Raw genomic sequence first — 18,523 nt, forward strand, 5'->3', positions numbered from 1 at the left:
GTCGAGCCCTTACAGGATTTACAGTTCCTTCCTGGTGCCCATATAATCATGAGTCACTTTCACAAATACTTTCAGTCTCAGCACTTCCCAGCCTTTGGCAGAACACCATGCCCTAATCCAGCCTACCCACAATAGATATTCCGACAGATCAACAGGACATGGCTAACAGTGACCTCCTACACTGAGCTTCAATCAACCTCCTCCATTTCCACATCAGGGCCTTTACCTGTAGGTTGTGTTTCAGTCTTTAAGAAAGCCTTGTTCCCCACAGTGTGATAGCCAGAAGATGCACCAACATTTAGATGCACATCCTTCTGTTCGCGATTTTCTTTTTTGCTGCAATCACAAAGTGAGACAGGAGCTTTCAGCAACAGGTCTCTGACGTCTGCAATTACTGCGACATGGTCTCATCAGTGCAGACTCCCAGTGGAATTCTCTCCCTTTGCTGCTGCCTGCCGCTTCACGTGAATGAGCAGAGCCCAGAGCTACGGCTTTTCATTGCAGTCAGCAAACTTTCTCAGCAACTTTAAGCCTGCAAAGGAAATTGCAACACTCCCGAGCCCGCTTCGCATGCCGTTTTCAACCCCTCCCCCTCTCTACACAACACCATGTCTCCTTGCCTTCTGCTGGATTCAGTGCCAGAAGAAAAGGGGGCGTGTGCGCTGCTAAGTTTTGTGCCGGGACTCGCACCAGTGAAGAACTGAATTCATTCTGAGAACACTCATTTTCAACTGCAGCAGTGCACTCCAAGTAAAGGCGACTGTAACTTTCAAACATTCTCTCTCAGTCACACACACATGACAGTATACAGCCACTCAAATATCTTCAAGCATCTACACTGCACTCGGACAAGACACGAAGTACGACCTAGACTAAGTCGGCATTTGTAAGAAAGAGAAAACCATAACATTCTTTGAAGACCTACTCACAAATACGGTCTTGCCCACATCTGGAACAGGTTTAAAAGGTACTGATTGTCTGCAGGGATTTTAACTAAACTACAGTCAGCAATACTGCAACAACACTTCAGCCGAGGTCAAGTTTGTAAGTAAAGAGTGACTTGCAATAAAAAATTCTGCCCCCACTGTTTTGTCTCTGCCAATTCTCTCCCAACACTGACGCTGCAACTTGCTGACACTCAAGGAGACAGCCAAGGTTAATGTATTTTCATATTCTGCAGACACAGAGTGAAGTGTACATTTACCCCTGCACCTCAATGAACTGCAAATACTAGGAACTAACTCATGGATCTCTCTCAGCGCATTGAGTTGGGGTACATTTTAGGCATTTCATATCAACGTGAATCACTCCCAGCTCAGCTCCTTCTACTGTGTCCTCTATCAAACATTCCCAGGACAGAGACAGCGCAGGGTTCGATAAAAACTAAAATGCTCTTTAGTACAGAGGAACCTCGATTATCTGGCATTTGATTATCCAAATTTCAGATTATCCAGACAAGATCGCAAGGTCCCAATGCTTGGCTAAACTGTGTTATCCGAGCATTTGATTATCCGAACAAAATACTCCCCACTCATGTCATTCGGACAATCGAGGATCGTCTGCATACCCCAGAATCCATCTGCCAGTTTTTGTTCTTATTTCTAATCCTCAATGTTCTGACGCTCAGTTAGTGCAAACTTCCAATCAGGGAGAACCAAGTTTATGATGTGACTCATGAATGCCTCAATCCGAGGAGCACACTGCATTCAGGTAGGACCAGACCCTTACAGCAAACAAGTCAAGGAAACAGGAAGTTAAGGAGCGCGTTAGATTGAAAGAAAAAGCGTATCAGGAGGTAAACATCTGTGATAGTCTGAAGACTGGGATGAATTTAGAATCTAAGAAATAAAGCCTAAAAAGATCATGACAGGTCATACTCTCGATGAGTATGAGGCAAACTAATGGGGTTCAAGGCAGATAAATTGCTCCAGCCCAAAAGGTCAATTTTTCTGCTCCTGGGATGCTGCCTGACTTGCTGTGCTTTTCCAACAACACACTCTCAACTTCAAGGCAGCTAAGTCCCCTGGCCCTGACTGCTTACACCATGGATCGAAATGTAAGTAGCTACAGAGATGGTGGAAGCATTGGTTACAAGTCTCCAAAAACCCTTGGATTCTGGACAAGTACCAAAGGTTTGGAAATCTGACAACGTGACATGCCTCTTCAGAAAGGGGGTGAGGGAAAAAGCGAATTAGCCCAACATCTATTGTTGATAATTGATTCCAATAGCTTTTCAAGGAAGTAATAGCAGAACATTTGGAAAATCATAATTTAATCAAGCAGAGTCAGCATGACTTCATGAAAGGAAAATCCTGTCTGACTGTAATGTATTAAAGTTTCTTAAAGGGTCTCAATCAGAGTGGATAGAGGAACACAGGAATAGGAGTATGCCATTCAACCCTCAAGCCTGTTTCACCTTTCAATGAGAGCATGGCTGATCCATGGCCAACTCCATAAACAGCCTTTGGGAGAGGAACCAGTAGATAGTTTGTATTTGGTCTTGCAAAAGGTGTTCAACAAGATACTTCACAAAAGGTTAAGTCAGAAGGAAAGAGCTCATGGTGTTGGAAGTAGGATATTGGCATGGATAGAGAATTGGCTAATGAGCAGGAAACAACGATGGGCATAAGGGATTCTTTTTCAGGTTGGTGACCTGTGCTCAGTAGGGTTCTGCAGAATCAGTGCTGGGACCGCTACTGTTACAATGCCTATTAACGATTCTGGGGAGGGAAATGAATGCAGTCAAATTTGCAGATGACGCAAAAATAGGTAGAAAGGCAAGTTATGAGAGGAACACAAATAGCTTAGAGACATATTGACGGATTAAGGAAGTGGACAAAAAGTTGGTACATGGAGTATCATGTGGGAAAATGAGAAGTTATTCATTTTGGAAAGGAGAACAGAATGTCAGAATGTAATTTAAACAAAGAAAAATTGCACAAAGTTGCAACACAAAGGGATTTAGGGGTACATGTGTACAAAATACAGAAAGCTAGAACATGGGGGCAGCAAATAATCAGGAAGGCTAATGGAATGTTGGCCCTTATTTCAAGGGGGTTGGAGTATAAAAGTAGGGAAGTCTTACTGCAACTGTACAAGGTGCTGCTGAGACCACATCCAGAGTACTGTGAGCAGTTGTGGTCCCCAATATTATTTCATTGGAGACAGTTCAGAGAAGGTTCACTTGGACAATCCCTGGTATGGAGGAATTGTCTTAGGAGCAAAGGTGAAAGAGTTTGGGACTCTATTCACTGGGGTTTAGAAGAATAGAGGTGATATCACTGAAATGTACAGGATTCTTAACGGGTTTGACAGGGAAATACCGAGAGGATGCTTCCCCTCATGGGAGAGTAAAGGACCAGAGGGCATAGTCTCAGAATTAAAAGGTGCCAATTTAAAACTGAGATGAGGAGCAATTTCCTCTCCCAGAAGGTTCAGTGCCTTTGGAAGTCTTTGGAACTCCCTGACACTTTCCTGCATGATCGCCAAATTCCTTAATGTCATTAGCCTCCAGAAACCAGTTGATTTTTGTCTTGAACTTTTTTAATGATTGTCCTTCCACACCATTCTGGGGCGAAGAATTCCAACAAAACTTAGCATCTTCTGTGTGAGAAATTTCTTTGTTTGCTCAGTCCTAAATGACCTACCCTTTTTCCTGGGTCACAAATGTCCTCAGGAAAGGAAGTACTGCTCCCACCTGGTCTGGCGGACACATGGCTCCAATGTCACACATTGTGTCATGGTTGATACTGAATGCCCTGAGGGTTTCCAGCAGCCCTCAGGAATTGAGGTAGATGGCAATTTTTGCTTTGTTCCCATCCTGAGGATGAAATAAAGTCAAAATTTATTGCCCATCTAATTGGCCTTGAGAAAGTACGATGAGCTGCCTCCTCGAACTGTTGCAGTTTATCTGAAGGAGGGACATGTACAATTCTGTTAGGGAGCAAATTCCAAGATTTTGATCTAGTGACAGCAAAGGAACAGCAATACATTTTCAAGTTGCTTTTTTATTCACTTATGGGACATAGGTATTGCTGACTGGGTAGCACTTATCGCCTTTCCCTAACTGCCCCTCAAGATGGAGGATAGATAATTAGATTAGATTCCCTACAATGTGGAAATAGGCTCTTCGGCCCAGCAAGTCCACACCGACCCTCCGAAGACTAACCCACCCAGACCAATTTCCCTCTGACTAATGCACCTAACACTGTGGTGCAATTTAGCATGGCCAGTTCACCTAGTCTGCACATTTTTGGACTGTGGGAGGAAACCGGAGCACCCAGAGGAAACCCACGGAGACACAGGGAGAATGTGCAAACTCCACACAGACACTTGCCTGAGGCTGAAATCAAACCTGGGAGCCTGGTGCTGTGAGGCAGCAGTGCTAACCACTGAGCCACCGTGCTGCCCATATTGTTCCCTTGTTCAAGATGGGGAGTAGAGACAACCTTGGTCATTATCGACCAGTGAGCCTTACTTTGGTTGTGGGCAAAGTGCTGGAAAAAGTTATGAGATAGGATTTATCATCTAGAAAGAAATAAGTAGATTAGGGATAGTCAACACAGTTTTGTAAAAGGTAGGTCATGTTTCATAAATCTTATTATTTCAGAAACTGACCAAACAGGTGGATGAGGGTAAAGCAGTTGATGTGGTGTATATGGATTTCAGTAAGGTGTTTGATAAGGTTCCCCATGTAGGCTATTGCACATGGGATTGAGGGTGATTTAGTGGTTTGGATCAGACGCTGGCTAGCTGAAAGATGGCAAAGGGTGGTGGTTGATAGAAAATGTTCATTCTGGAGTTCAGTTACTAGTGGTGTACCGCAAGGATCTGTTTTGTGTCCAATGCTGCTTGGCTGAGTGTTGGAGGATGGGTTAGTAAATTTGCAAATGACACAAAAGTCAGTAGAGTTGTGGATAGTGCTGAAGGATGTTATAGGTTAGAGAGAGACATGGATAACCTGCAGCGCTGGGCTGAGAGGTGGCAAATGGAGTTTAATATGGAAAAGTGTGAGGTAATTCACTTTGGAAGGAGTAACAGGAATGTAGAGTAGTGGGCTTATGGTCAGATTCTTGGTAGTGTGGATGAACAGAGAGATCTCTGTGTTCACATTCATAGATCGCTAAAAGTTGCCACCCAGGTTGATAAGGTTGTTAAGAAGGCATACGGCGTGTTAGCTTTTATTGGTAGAGGTATTGAGTTTCGGAACCACAAGGACATGTTGCAGCTGTGCAAAGCTCTGGTGTGGCCGCACATGTGAGTATTGTGTACAATTCTGGTCATCGCATTATAGGAAGGATGTGGAAGCTTTGTAAAGGGTTCAGAGGAGATTTACTAGGATGTTGCTTGGAATGGAGGTATGGTCTTATAAGGAAAGGCTGAGGGACTTGAGGCTGTTTTCATTGGAGAGAAGGTTGAGAGGTGACGTGATGGAAACATATAAGATAATCAGAGGGTTAGATAGTGTGGACAGTGAGAGCCTTTTTCCTCGGATGGTGAAGGCTAGCACAAGGGAACATAGCTTTAAATTGAGAGGTGATACATATAGGACAGATGTCAGAGGCAGTTTCTTTATTCAGAGTAGTAGGGGCATGGAACGCACTGCCTGAAACAGTAGTAGACTCGCCAACTTTGAGGGCATTTAAATGGTCATTGGATAGACACTTTGATGAAAATGGAATAGTGTAGGTTAAATGGACTTCAGTTTGGTTTCACAGGTCAGCACAAATTGGAGGGGAGAAGGGCCTGTACTACGCCATAATGTTCGATGTTCTATGGTTGTGGTGAGCTGCCTCTTTGAATAGCTGAGTCCACTTGCTGTTGGTAGACTCACAATGCCCTGAGGGAGGGAATTCCAGGACTTTGACCCAGCAACATTGATTTAAGAAGGTATAGTTCCAAGTCAAGATGGTGAGTGGCTGGGAGGGGAACTCGCAGGTGGTGGTGTTCCCAAGAATCTGCTGCCATAGAACATTACAGTGCAGTACAGGCCCCTCGGCCCTCGATGTTGCGCCAACCTGTGGAACCAATCTGAAGCCCATCTAACCTAGACCATTCCATTCTTGTCCATATGTCTATCCAACGACAATTTAAATGCCCTCAAAGTTGGTGAGTCTACTACTGTTGTAGGCAGGCCATTCTGCACCCCTAATAATCTTGGAGTAAAGAAACTACCTCTGACATCTGTCCTATATCTATCACCCCTCAATTTAAAGCTATATCCCCTTGTGCTAGCCATCGCCACCAGAGGAAAAACAGCTCTCACTGTCCAACCTATTTAACCCTCTGATTATCTTATATGTCTGACTTATGTCGCCTTTCAACCTTCTGCTCTCTAAAGAAAACATCCTCAAGTCCCTCAGCCTTTCCTCATTAGACCTTCCCTCCATACCAGGCAACATCCTAGTAAATCTCCTCTGAACCCTTTCCAAAGCTTCCACATCCTTCCTATAATGTGGTGATCAGAACTGTATGCAATACTCCAAATGTGGTCATGCCACACTTTTGTACAGCTGCAGCATGATATCATTGTTCCGAATTTCAATCCCTCTAGCAATAAAAGCTAACAGACCGTATGCTTTCTTAACAACCTTATCAACTTGGGTGGCAATTATCAAGGATCTATGTACATGGACACCGAGGTCTCTCTGCTCATCTATACTACCAAGAATTTTACCAGTACTCCGCATTCCTGTTGCTCCTTCCAAAGTGAATCACCTCACACGTTTCCGCATTAAACTCTAGTTGCCATCTCTCAGCCCAGCTCTGCAGCTTATTTGTGTTTCTCTGTAACCTACAACATTCTTCATCACTATCCACAACTCTACTGACCTTAGTGTCATCGACAAATTTACTAACTGATTGTTCTAAGCCCTGATCCAGGTCATTTGTGTAAATGACAAACAACAGTGGACCCAAAGCAGATCCTTGTTGTACTCCACTAGTAACTGAACTCCAGGATGAAAATTTACTATCAACCACCACCCTCTGTCTTCTTTCAGCTAGCCAATTTCTGATCCAAACCATTAAATGACCCTCAATCCCATGCCTTCATATTTTGTACAATAGCCTATGTGGGGAACCTTATCAAACACCTTACTGAAATCCATATACACCACATCAACTGCTTTACCTTCATCCATCTGTTTGGTCACCTTCTGAAAGAACTCAATAACATTTGTGAGGCACGACCTACCCTTCACAAAACCATATTGACTATTCCTAATCTACTTATTCCCTTTCTAGATGATTATAAATCCTATCTCTTATAAATCTTTTCCAACACTTTACCCACAACCGAAGTTTAAGGGTCACAGGTCTATAATTTCAAGGTTGTCTCTACTCTCCTTCTTGAACAAAAGAACAACATTTGCTATCCTCCAGTCTTCTGGCACTATTCCTGTAGACAACATAAAGATCAAAGCGAAAGGCTCAGCAACCTCCTCACTGACCCTGCAGAGAATCCAAGGATAAATCCCAACCGGTCCAGGGGACTTATCTATTTTTACACATTCCAGAATTGCCAACACCACCTCCTTATGCACCTCAATCCCCTCTCGTCTAGTAGTCTGTATGTCAGTATTCTTCTCGACCACATTGTCTTTTTCTAGTGTGAATACTGATGAAAAGGATTCATTTAGCACTTTCACTATCTCCTATGACTCCACGAACAACTTCCCACTACTATGCTCGATTGGCCCTAATACTCTAGTCGTTTTTTTATTCCTGATAGAGCTATAGAAAGCTTTAGGGTTCTCCTTGATTCTATCTGCCAAAGACTTCTCATGTCTCCTGGCTCTTTTTAGCTCTCTCTTGTCCTTCTGGATGGAAGTGGTTGTGGGATGGAATGTGCTGGCTCAGGATCTTTGGTGTATTTCTGCAGTACATCTTGTAGATAGTACACACTGCTGCTAAGCATCAGTGGTGACTGTGGTCAAGCAGCTGCTTTGCCCTGGATGATGTCAAGCTTCTTCAGTGTTGTTGGAGCTGCCACCAACCAGTGGGGAGTATTCTATCACATTCCTGACTTGTGCCTCATAGATGGTGGCCCAGCTTTGAAGAGTCAAGAGGTAAATTACTCAACGTAGTCTTCCTAGTCTCTGACTTGTTCTTATAGCCACTTTATGTGGCAAGCTTAGTTGAGTTTCTGATCAATGGTAACCCCAAGTGTGTTGATAGTGAGGGATTCAGTGATGGTAACATTATCTAATGGTTAGATTATCTGCTACTGGAGGTGGTAATGGCTTGGCATTTGTGTGGCACAAATGTTACTTGCCACTTGTCAGCCCAAGCCTGCATACTTGACAGATCTTGTTGCATTTGCACATGGACTACTTCAGTATCTGAGGAGTTGCAAATAGTGTTGAACATTGTGCAATTATTGGTAAACATCCCCACTTCTGACTTTACAACGGAAGGAAGGTCATTGATGAGGCTGCTGAATTCACTACCCTGAGGAACTTCTGCAGAGATGTCCTGGAGCAGAAATGACTGTCCCCCAATAATCACAACCATCTTCCTGTATTCCTAGTATGATTCCAACCAGTGGAGAGTTTATCCCAATACGGATTTATTGTAGTTTTGCCAGGGCTCCTTGATGCCACGCTTAGTCAAATGCAGCATTGATGTCAAGGGCTGTCACACTCATTTAGTGAGTGACGTGGATGAAAACCTGCAGGTGGTTGGATCCATCGTAGCTGTGGTTATGGTGAGAGCTATCACAGTAACCTTGGATAAATTGCTGTGGTAGACAGTAAAAACTGGAGGCACAGTCGAAGGTGGTGATGAAAGCAGATTATTTTGGATGCTGCACAAGATAAACACTGAATAACCTTTGAGAATGAGGTGCCCACCCTTACACAAAATACTGAGTGCTCTTACCTCCAAGCTTTAATTTCAGCTGTAACATTCTGCAAGGTATAGGCATATCTCTCCTAGATGGTAGGAAACTTCTATTTCAGAAACTGCATGAGTCAGAGCGAGAGAGCTTACTGTACAGATTCTAGAAGTTTTATTACTAGCTTGGTGATCAATATTTGCTCACTTTGGCAGAAGAAGACTATGACATGTCTGAAGGAGAAGAAAGGTGATGATGCCTGTGCTGCTGACGAGAGTAAAACAAAAAGTGAGTCATACACGATTACACTGCAATAAGATTAGTCAAAGTCTGTAGCCCTTACAGATGCTGAACGCGTACATGGCCAGAATATCGACAGACTTAGACTTCCGCAATTTGATCAGACAGTCTGGCAATTTGAAAACAAGTCAAACAATACACAGTTGGTAACTTGAAAAGCCCCTCAAGACAATTAGGAATGGACAACAAATACTGGTCTAGCCAGCAAACTCACATTCCACAAAAAAAATTATAAAACCGATTTAAATAAATCTGGTAATTCACTGGCCTGCACCAGAAAAGGTGATCAAAAATCTGTTGCTGTGTTCTAAAAATCACTGCTGATGCCCTTCAGAGAAAGAAACTGACAATAGGAGCTGAACTGAAAACGCATGGTAACTCAGTGGTCAGCACAGCGTCGGGGACCCGGGTTCAATTCCACCCTCAGACTGCATCAAGTTTACACATTCTCCCAAAGTCTGCGAGGGTTTGCTCCAGGTGCTCTGGTTTCTTCCCACAGTCCAAAGATGATGGATTGGCTGTGCTAAATTGCCCATAGTAATCAGGGAATTGCAGGGTTACAGGGATAGATAGAGGGGAGGATGCTTGTTGGAGGGTCAATGTGGATTCTTTGGGCCAAATGACTTGCTTCCACTCTATAGGGATCCTGCACTGAGTGCTTGAAACTTAATGACCTCTGAGATATTCACACACAGACTGATTATTTGCTCACCCTGAACAAATTAAAGAAACAACCTCAGCCTAAGTTGAGTACACAGGGAGAAGCTGTTGTCACTGATAATAGGATCATGAATAAAGATTTGAAGTAATAAGGCAAAGAAGTGAAAATAATCTGACAAAAATCTTTTTCATGCAGGGAGTGTTTGGGTCTGCTCGAGAGTGTGTTGGAGGCAGATTCAATTGAGGCTTTGACAAGGAAATTGGATGGTTTTTTTTAATTCAAGCTGTTCAGATATATTCTGATAATTGTATGGCACAGATGGGTCTTGAATCCAGACCTTCTGACCCAAAGATGGGAACATTTCCAGTGCACCACAAGGCTATTTGGAATGGAAGAACAGACAAAGTTATGGAGAGAAGGCAGAAGAATGGCACCGAGCAGGAATTTTGTTTGGAAAGTCAGCGTGCAGACTATGGGCCATCTTTCCTCTCATGAAGGGCTTTTACCCGAAGCGTCGACTCTCCTGCTCTTCAGATGCTGCCTAACTTGCTGTGCTTTTCCAGGACCACACTCTCGACTCTAATCTCCAGGATCTGCAGTACTCGCTTTTGCCATCTTTTCTCTCAGATGGCTATGAAAGTTTGCACAGTACTATCTTGAAGAGGATCAGTCATACTCTTATCCTTTAACACAAGGCTGCAAAGACAAGATCAATTAGTTTTGCACAAATTCAAAGCTATTTTGTCTCTGGTACAACACTTTAAATATAATCCACTGGCAAAACCACACATTGAAACATCCTGATGGTGAAAGGGGTTACACAAATTTGGTCAGTCACATGCTTACATCATCATGGAACCAATTAACAACTGCCTCCCATTATTTTTTCATATCTTAATGTCACACTGACTAGTCACAAATAAAGCTCAGTAATAAACACTGAGTGAACCAATGAGATGCTTCCTTTTTTTGCTCTTTATAGCTGTAAAACAAAAAGGCCTGAAGAGCCAGTCTTATTGGTCTCATGGTCACGCCAGGTTACACCAGGAAGCTCAGCAAGTCTCAGCTCAACAATCGAGTCCAGCACTCAGTACATTGTCAACATCCTCTGCATAACTTAAAAATAGTTTCCTCGATACCATTAACATTCTCCAAGTGAAGGGGATGAAGTGACTGCCCCAAAGCCAAAACGTTAACGGATTCTCAGGTGCAAACTTGGGCACTATGCATCATCAAATTGGTCACTGTTCAGACTTTGCCCACTCAGCTGCATGTTGAAGATCGTGTGACATTTTTGAAGGTTTCCTCCCAGTTTTCAGCCAACATTCTCCTTTCAGTCAACACCAGTTCATATGCATTGAGGGTCATAGTATTTATATAAAGCACTAACTATATGTGTCTACACAACAACAAATTCAATTCTGGCAAGCAGGGAGCAGAGCTGGTCTAAAAGGAAAGGAGAAATGCAGTGACATGCAAGAGATGATGGCTAACAGCCAACAGGAAGGTGTGGAGGTGAGAGACAGAGCGAGATAGGGTGAGAACAGGAGAATCACCAGTAACAAGGGGAGAAAAGCAGAAGCCAACAGCATTAGTGGACCGCAGAGGAAGGAGCAGTGAGCTGAGTGTATTTGTAGGGGGACTAGCAGCTAGAGAATGGGAGGGGATTGGTGCAGGATGCTGTGGTTGTGGAGGCAGGGGAGCAGAGCAAAGGAAAAAGGAATGAGAGAACAACAATCTTGAGTTAACTCATTTGTTGTAAAGCAGTTAAGACCACAATAGCCTCAGAATGACTGGACTATTGGACAGAAGAGCCAGGTTCCTGCTGCCAGTAATCCATAACCATCTCACACTCTGATAGGCCATAAAAACCAGAACTTCAACACAGGAGGACCACTCAGCCCATCAAATGGATACCAGCTCCTTGCTGAACCAAAGCAAATGAAGCCTATAGCCTGGACTATCAATCCTTTGCCCTGAAAAAATTGCAAATAAATCCCCTTTCCTTAAAGGAAAAGCATTCTTTGCCCCTCATAGAATTTCGTAGTCCAGTAACAGTGAAGTAATTTCTTCTCACTCACTCCTTTCTTAAACTGATGTCCCCTCATCACTAACTCCCTAACCACAGGGGAGAGTGAATAAACAAACACCATGTCAAAACCAGTTGTACTTAAAACACTCTCCAAAATGTCCACGCATTTCCTCTCAACTCATGAGAATGATCTCAGTATCTCATGTTTCAGTCTAACACCATGGGAACATGCAAAGGGAGACAGCAATTGTTAAAACCCAAGTAAAAAAACAAATACCTGAGACATCCAGTCCACAAGAGGTTTACTCTTTACCAAATTGGTAAATAAATCCAGTCATGAACATGAGGAAAGATTCTGGTTGATCTTCAGAAATTTAGTCACACAGAACAGCTTTGTAATATAGGCAAGTGAAATCAAAATCTTCCAGAAAACAGAATGAGTGCCGTCGTTCCCTGTCTTAGAGCAACAAGCTTGTGTCGACAATTCAGCTCACAGGCTGATGATTCAGAGGTTGTGACTAATACTCACCACACACACACACACACACACACACACACACACACGCACACACACACACACACACACACACACACACACACACAGAAAGCTCAACACAAATACAAACAGGTCAACAGAGACCAACCTTAACAGACATACACACAGATTAACACAAACAAGTACCACATACCTGTACTCAGACACAGCTCTACAGAGACCCACAGACAAATCAACACGGGCCCCCACTGACACAGACAAATATCTGGTCACTACAGAGACAGCAACGAATAAAGTCAGATGCAGAATTGCTCCTAATCTCTAAGTTTTGCTAAAAGGAATTGTTACAAGAAAAAAAATCATCACACCAGGAAGTGATAAAGAAAAAGCTCGCACTTTTATATTGATCCATTCAACATGTCACAAAGGATTTCACAACCAATGAATTACTTCTCATCATTTTGTCATTTTAATCATTCGGGATGTGGGCTTCCTGGTAAGGCCAACGAATATATCTCTCATCCCTAATTATACTGAAGAAAGTGTCGGTGAGCTGCTGCGGCCGGAAACACTGCAGTCAATTTGTGCCCAGTGACCTCCCACAAAGAGCAATATGAAAATAACCAGATGATTTGTTTTAGTGGTTTTGGTCAGAGGGTAAATGATACTCAGATCATTGGGAAGAACCTATTTACTCTTAATCAAATCATACAGTTATAAGTGGAGCTATTCAGCACATTTCGCCTGTACCCATTCTCTGAAATAGCAATCCAGTTAAACTGACCCCTCTGCATTTTCCCCTTCAGAGTCTGACAAATCTTTCTTCATTTATCCAATTGCCTTTTGAAATTTACTCTTGGACCTATTTCCACTGCCCAATCAAACAGTACATTTTAAACCATACCTCATCCTACCAAATTGGTTTTCTTCATGTTCCATCCAGTTATTTTGCCAAATATCTTCAATCCATCCATGTGAATTCTAGTGGCAGGAAACTTGATAAACAGTTATCAAAACAATCAAAAGCCTTCATAATAGAGAGCACCTCATTCAAATCTCCATAATCTTCTCCAAGTACAATTCTAGCTTCTTCTCCACCTAATCAAAATCCCTTGGGGGTGGGGAAGGAAGTTCAGCGGAGGTTATTAAAGTTTCCAGAACAAGTAACAGGACAGAATATGGAAAGGGTCAGCCACAGATGAGGGGGCAGCAACGAGAAGGGGGACAGTCAGCACAGAAATGAGGGTGTTGGACATAAATGCTCACAGTACACAATACAAGGTAAGTGAGCTTGAAGAGCAGATTGAAATTGGTAGGTATGTTGTGTGGTATCACAGAGACGTGGCTGCAAGGCGATCAGAGCTGGGAATTAAATATCCAAGGGCACACACCCTATCGAAAGGACAGGCAGATAGGAAGTGGGGTGGGGATGCCTTGTTAGTAAGGCATGAAACTGAATCAATATCAAAAGTGAAATAGAAGGATGAGGCAGAATCTGATTGACACCTACAGAATAATAAGATAGAGTGAATATGGTAAAGATGCTTCCACTAGTATGAAAGATTAGGACCCAAGGTCACAGTCTCAGAGTGAAAGGACTGCCCTTTAGAACGGAGATGAGGAGGAATTTCTTTAGCCAGAGTGTGATGAAAGCTGTGGAACTCACTACCACAGGTCAAGTCATTGTATATCTTTAACACAGCAATAGATAGGTTCTTAATCCACCTCCTCCAAGACTTCCGTTTCCCTGGCCCCCAACGCCTCATCTTCACCATGGATATCCAATCCCTCTACACCTCCATCCGCCATGTCCAGGGCCTCCAAGCTCTCCGTTTTTTTCCTCTCCAGACATTCCCAACAGTACCCTTCCACTGACACTCTCATTCGTTTGGCCGAACTGGTCCTCACCCTTAACAATTTCTCCTTTGAATCCTCCCACTTCCTCCAGACCAAAGGGGTAGCCATGGGCACACGTATGGGCCCCAGCTATGCCTGTCTCTTTGTTGGCTACGAAGAGTAGTTCATCTTCCGTAATTACACCAGCACCACTCCCCACCTCTTCCTCCGCTACATTGATGACTGCATTGGCGCCACCTTGTGCTCCCACGAGGAGGTTGAGCAATTCATCAATTTCACCAACACATTCCACCCTGACCTTAAATTTACCTGGACCATCTCTGACACCTCCCTCCCCTTCCTGGACCTCTCCATCTCCATTAATGACGACCGACTTGACACTGACATTTTTTACAAACCCACTGACTCCCACAGCTACCGGGATTACACCTCTTCCCACCCTACCGCTTGCAAAAATGCCATCCCGTATTCCCAATTCCTCCGCCTCCGCCGGATCTGCTCTCAGGAGGACCAGTTCCACCACAGAACACACCAGATGGCCTCCTTCTTTAGAGACCGCAATTTCCCTTCCCACATGGTTAAAGATGCCCTCCAACGCATCTCGTCTACATCCCGCACCTCCGCCCTCAGACCCCACCCCTCCAACCATAACAAGGACAGAACACCCCTGGTGCTCACCTTCCACCCTACAAACCTTCGCATCAACCAAATCATCCGCCGACATTTCCGCCACCTCCAAACAGACCCCACCACCAGGGATATATTCCCTCCCCACCCCTTTCCGCCTTCCGCAAAGACCGTTCCCTCCGCGACTACCTGGTCAGGTCCACGCCCCCAAACAACCCACCCTCCAATCCTGGCACTTTCCCCTGCCACCGCAGGAACTGTAAAACCTGCGCCCACACCTCCTCCCTCACCTCTGTCCAAGGCCCTAAAGGAGCCTTCCACATCCAAAGTTTTACTTGCACATCCACTAATATCATTTATTTTTTCCATTACTTCTGATGTGGTCTCCTCTACATTGGGGAGACTGGGCGCCTCCTAGCAGAGCGCTTTAGGGAACATCTCCGGGACACCCGCACCAATCAACCACAATGCTCCGTGGTCCAACATTTCAACTCCCCCTCCCATCTGCCGAGGACATGGAGGTCCTGGGCCTCCTTCCCTGCCGCTCCCTCACCACCTGATGCCTGGAGGAAGAACACCTCATCTTCCGCCTCGGAACACTTCAACCCCAAGGCATCAATGTGGACTTCACCAGTTTCCGCATTTCTCCTTCCCCCACCTCACCCTAGTTCTAAACTTCCAACTCAGTAACTGTCCGCATAACTTGTCCGGACTTGTCCTACCTGCCTATCTTCTTTTCCACCTATCCACTCCACCCTCTCCTCCTTGACCTATCACCTTCATCCCCTCCCCCACTCACCCATTGTACTCTATGCTACTTTCTCCCCACCCCCGTCCTCCTTTAGCTTATCTCTCCACGCTTCAGGCTCACTGCCTTTATTCCTGATGAAGGGCTTTTGCCCAAAACGTCGATTTCGAAGCTACTTGGATGCTGCCTGAACTGCTGTGCTCTTCCAGCAACACTAATCCAGAATCTGGTTTCCAGCATCTGCAGTCATTGTTTTTACCCCAGGTTCTTCATTTGTAAGGGGATCAAGGGTAATGGGGAGAAGGCAGGAGAATGAGAGTGAGAAACATATCAACCATGATCAAGTGGTAGAGCAGACTTGATGGGCTGAATGGCCCAATTAAGATTGGCCTTATGGACTCAGACACTGCAAGTAGACTCCTTCCATTTCTGCAAGGTACAAAGGTTGGGAACAAGAAGACACCAAACAATGGAGGGAAAAACACAGACCAGAAGTGATGACGTTCTTCAATTTGAAACTGTTCGAAATGTGACCACCAAAATGTAGAGAGTACTTTGTATTGTTGCAGATGAGACTAAGCAGCTTTGATGGATGGCCTATTTTCCCCAAAAATCCCGTGGAGTTCTGCTCTGCCCACTTGGAGAATGGCTTAATGAGATCTATGAAAAGGTAAAGAGCTATGACTCTTTCCCAGCATTCTTCTTGAGAACAGCCAATGAAGATCATATCACAGCAAATCTGCCACCGTGGAAACCACTCTCTGTTTCTGGTTGCACTCAGTCTGCAAGTAGATGCCATATTTCAAGTGTGACCCTCATACAATGCTTCCCGGCGACACTACTAAGTGACATGGTCTTGTGTCTGCTGCACCCTCCACTGTTGTTCCCTCAATTGCACCTTTCAAAATCATGACCACTTCATCTAGAAGGACAAGCAGATATATCGGAACACCAACCCCTTACAAGTTACCCTCTCAGCCACTCATTATCCTGACTTGGAAATATATCACTGTTCCCTCAGTGCTGCTGGGTCAAAATCTTGGGACTCCCATCCTAACAGCACCCAGTCTCCCCACAGCAAATGAACTGCAGCAGTTGAAGAAGGCAGCTCACCACCACCTTCTTAAGGACAATAACAGATAGGCAATACGTACTGGCCCAGCCAACAATGCTCACAATAAAGGAAACACTTCGAATTAAAAATTACTCATCACACTTCAAAGTGTTTAGCCCCTTCTCATGAAACTGAGTTCTTATTTTTCAGATTGTCCAGCCAGTGGAATCAACGTCTCAGTGCCTCTCCTATCCAGCCCCCCAGAATCCCATATATTCCAATGAGACACAACTCACATTCTTTTAAACTGCAGAGATTGTAGGCCTAATGTAGTCGACCTCTCAACAGGGAGAAATCTAGTAATATCCACTATACTGCGTATAATGCAAGCATGTTGCTCTTTAAAATGGAGGACAAAATGTCAGAGTTTTCCAGTGTGGTATCATAAAAGGCCTGAACAATTGTGGCAAGATTTTGCTTTCTTCTCCTTCAACCCTTTTTCAATTAAGGCCTACATGCCATTTGACTCTGCTATAACTTTTTTAATCCTGAAGTCCATTACTATCCTCATTGTTGTTTATTACATTTCAGAGATCCAAATCAGCAGCAAATTTGGAAACATGCTGTACATCATCCAGATCATAAACATGTATTAAAGAGAATTACATTGAACTGACTCCTGGGGAAAATTCAATGTGCAATCAGTTCTGCTATAACCTGGTAGTTCCTTTCTTGTGCAATCCCGTGTTATACATAAAAAAATCACATAATAGCAGCACCACTTAAACTAATGCAGCCTGAATTGCATTAAAACCAATACATGCCTTAAACATTCACGCTTTAGAAACCATGTCTCCAATTCATCAATCATGTTATAGCAAATTTGCATTAACGAAACATGCGCTATAGCAGAACGACCTGCATATTTTGTTCAAATCTGTACACAACTAGTCTCTTTTCTGTGCCATGTAGCTAATTTCTTGCCCATACAACAATAGCCCCTTCATTGTGATGGACTTCAATTTTTCTTGTTCATGGCATATCGACATCACAAGCATTAATTACCCATCCCTAATTATTCTGATTTTGCAAGACTATTAAGTGGCATTTTGAAAGTCAATATTTACAAAATTAATCCTCCTTAGTTTCTTATTTCATCAAGTTAGTCAAATACAATATGCCTTTCAGAAATCATGCTGACTTTCATTTATTATTAACCCATACTTTGGCAAGTGCTGAGTAATTTGATCGTAGATTATTGTCTTCGAAGTTTTCCCTCATTATGACCTTAGGCGGATTGGTCTGTCCCTGCCAGAATTAACCCTCTCTCATTTTGGTCCTCTGGCACAATTCCTTTTCCAGGAAAGATTGGAAAGTTGTGGCCAAAACCTGCAACACTTTCACTTTTCTTTCTCCAGCAACTGTGGCTGCCCTTTTTAAATTCAGCATTGCCAACTTTTAAACTTCTTCCTCTATTATGTTAAAGGCACAATCTGAAATAAGATTTGTTGCTGTTTATTTTCGTTTGATCAAACTTCTCTACTGCTTCTTCCTTCACTGTGACATGGTGATCTCTGTCTCGAGTGAAGACAGATGCAAAGAATTTATTCAGTAACTCAGTGATATTTCCACAAGATCAACTTTTTTAGTCCTCACTGCATCTCACCCTTCCCTTCAATTACTCCTTTATGACTTCTGCATTGATACACATCTTTAGTTTCTTTTTTCTACTAAATGTACTCGCTCAGACTGTTTGTTCCTGTTATTTCGTTTCTCACTACTTTTGCCTCTGTATTCAGCTTGGTTCCTACTAAATTTTCAGCCAGCCACTTATCATAAGCTTTTGTCAGCTGTTTCACATTCATATTTATACTTTTTAACCATTCTGGGCATTCAGGCTTTGGATAGCCTT

General features: G+C 43.6%; 1 protein-coding gene across 6 annotated transcripts in view; it reads right to left on the reverse strand.

Moving 5' to 3' along the window:
• Positions 1–18,523, reverse strand: part of LOC140476825 (anion exchange protein 2-like) — a 261,146-nt gene that overhangs the window by 159,242 nt on the left and 83,381 nt on the right. Inside the window, exon 1 of one of the 6 annotated variants that reach the window (XM_072569631.1) lies at positions 227–519. The exons of the other annotated variants lie outside the window; for them this stretch is intronic. The gene's annotated coding sequence lies outside the window, so the exon portion shown is untranslated. Of the gene's footprint in view, positions 1–226; positions 520–18,523 lie in introns of those variants that run through there. 6 annotated transcript variants of the gene reach the window in all.

Source organism: Chiloscyllium punctatum, chromosome 5 (assembly GCF_047496795.1).
Source record: "Chiloscyllium punctatum isolate Juve2018m chromosome 5, sChiPun1.3, whole genome shotgun sequence".
Taxonomy (NCBI): Eukaryota; Metazoa; Chordata; class Chondrichthyes; order Orectolobiformes; family Hemiscylliidae; genus Chiloscyllium; species Chiloscyllium punctatum.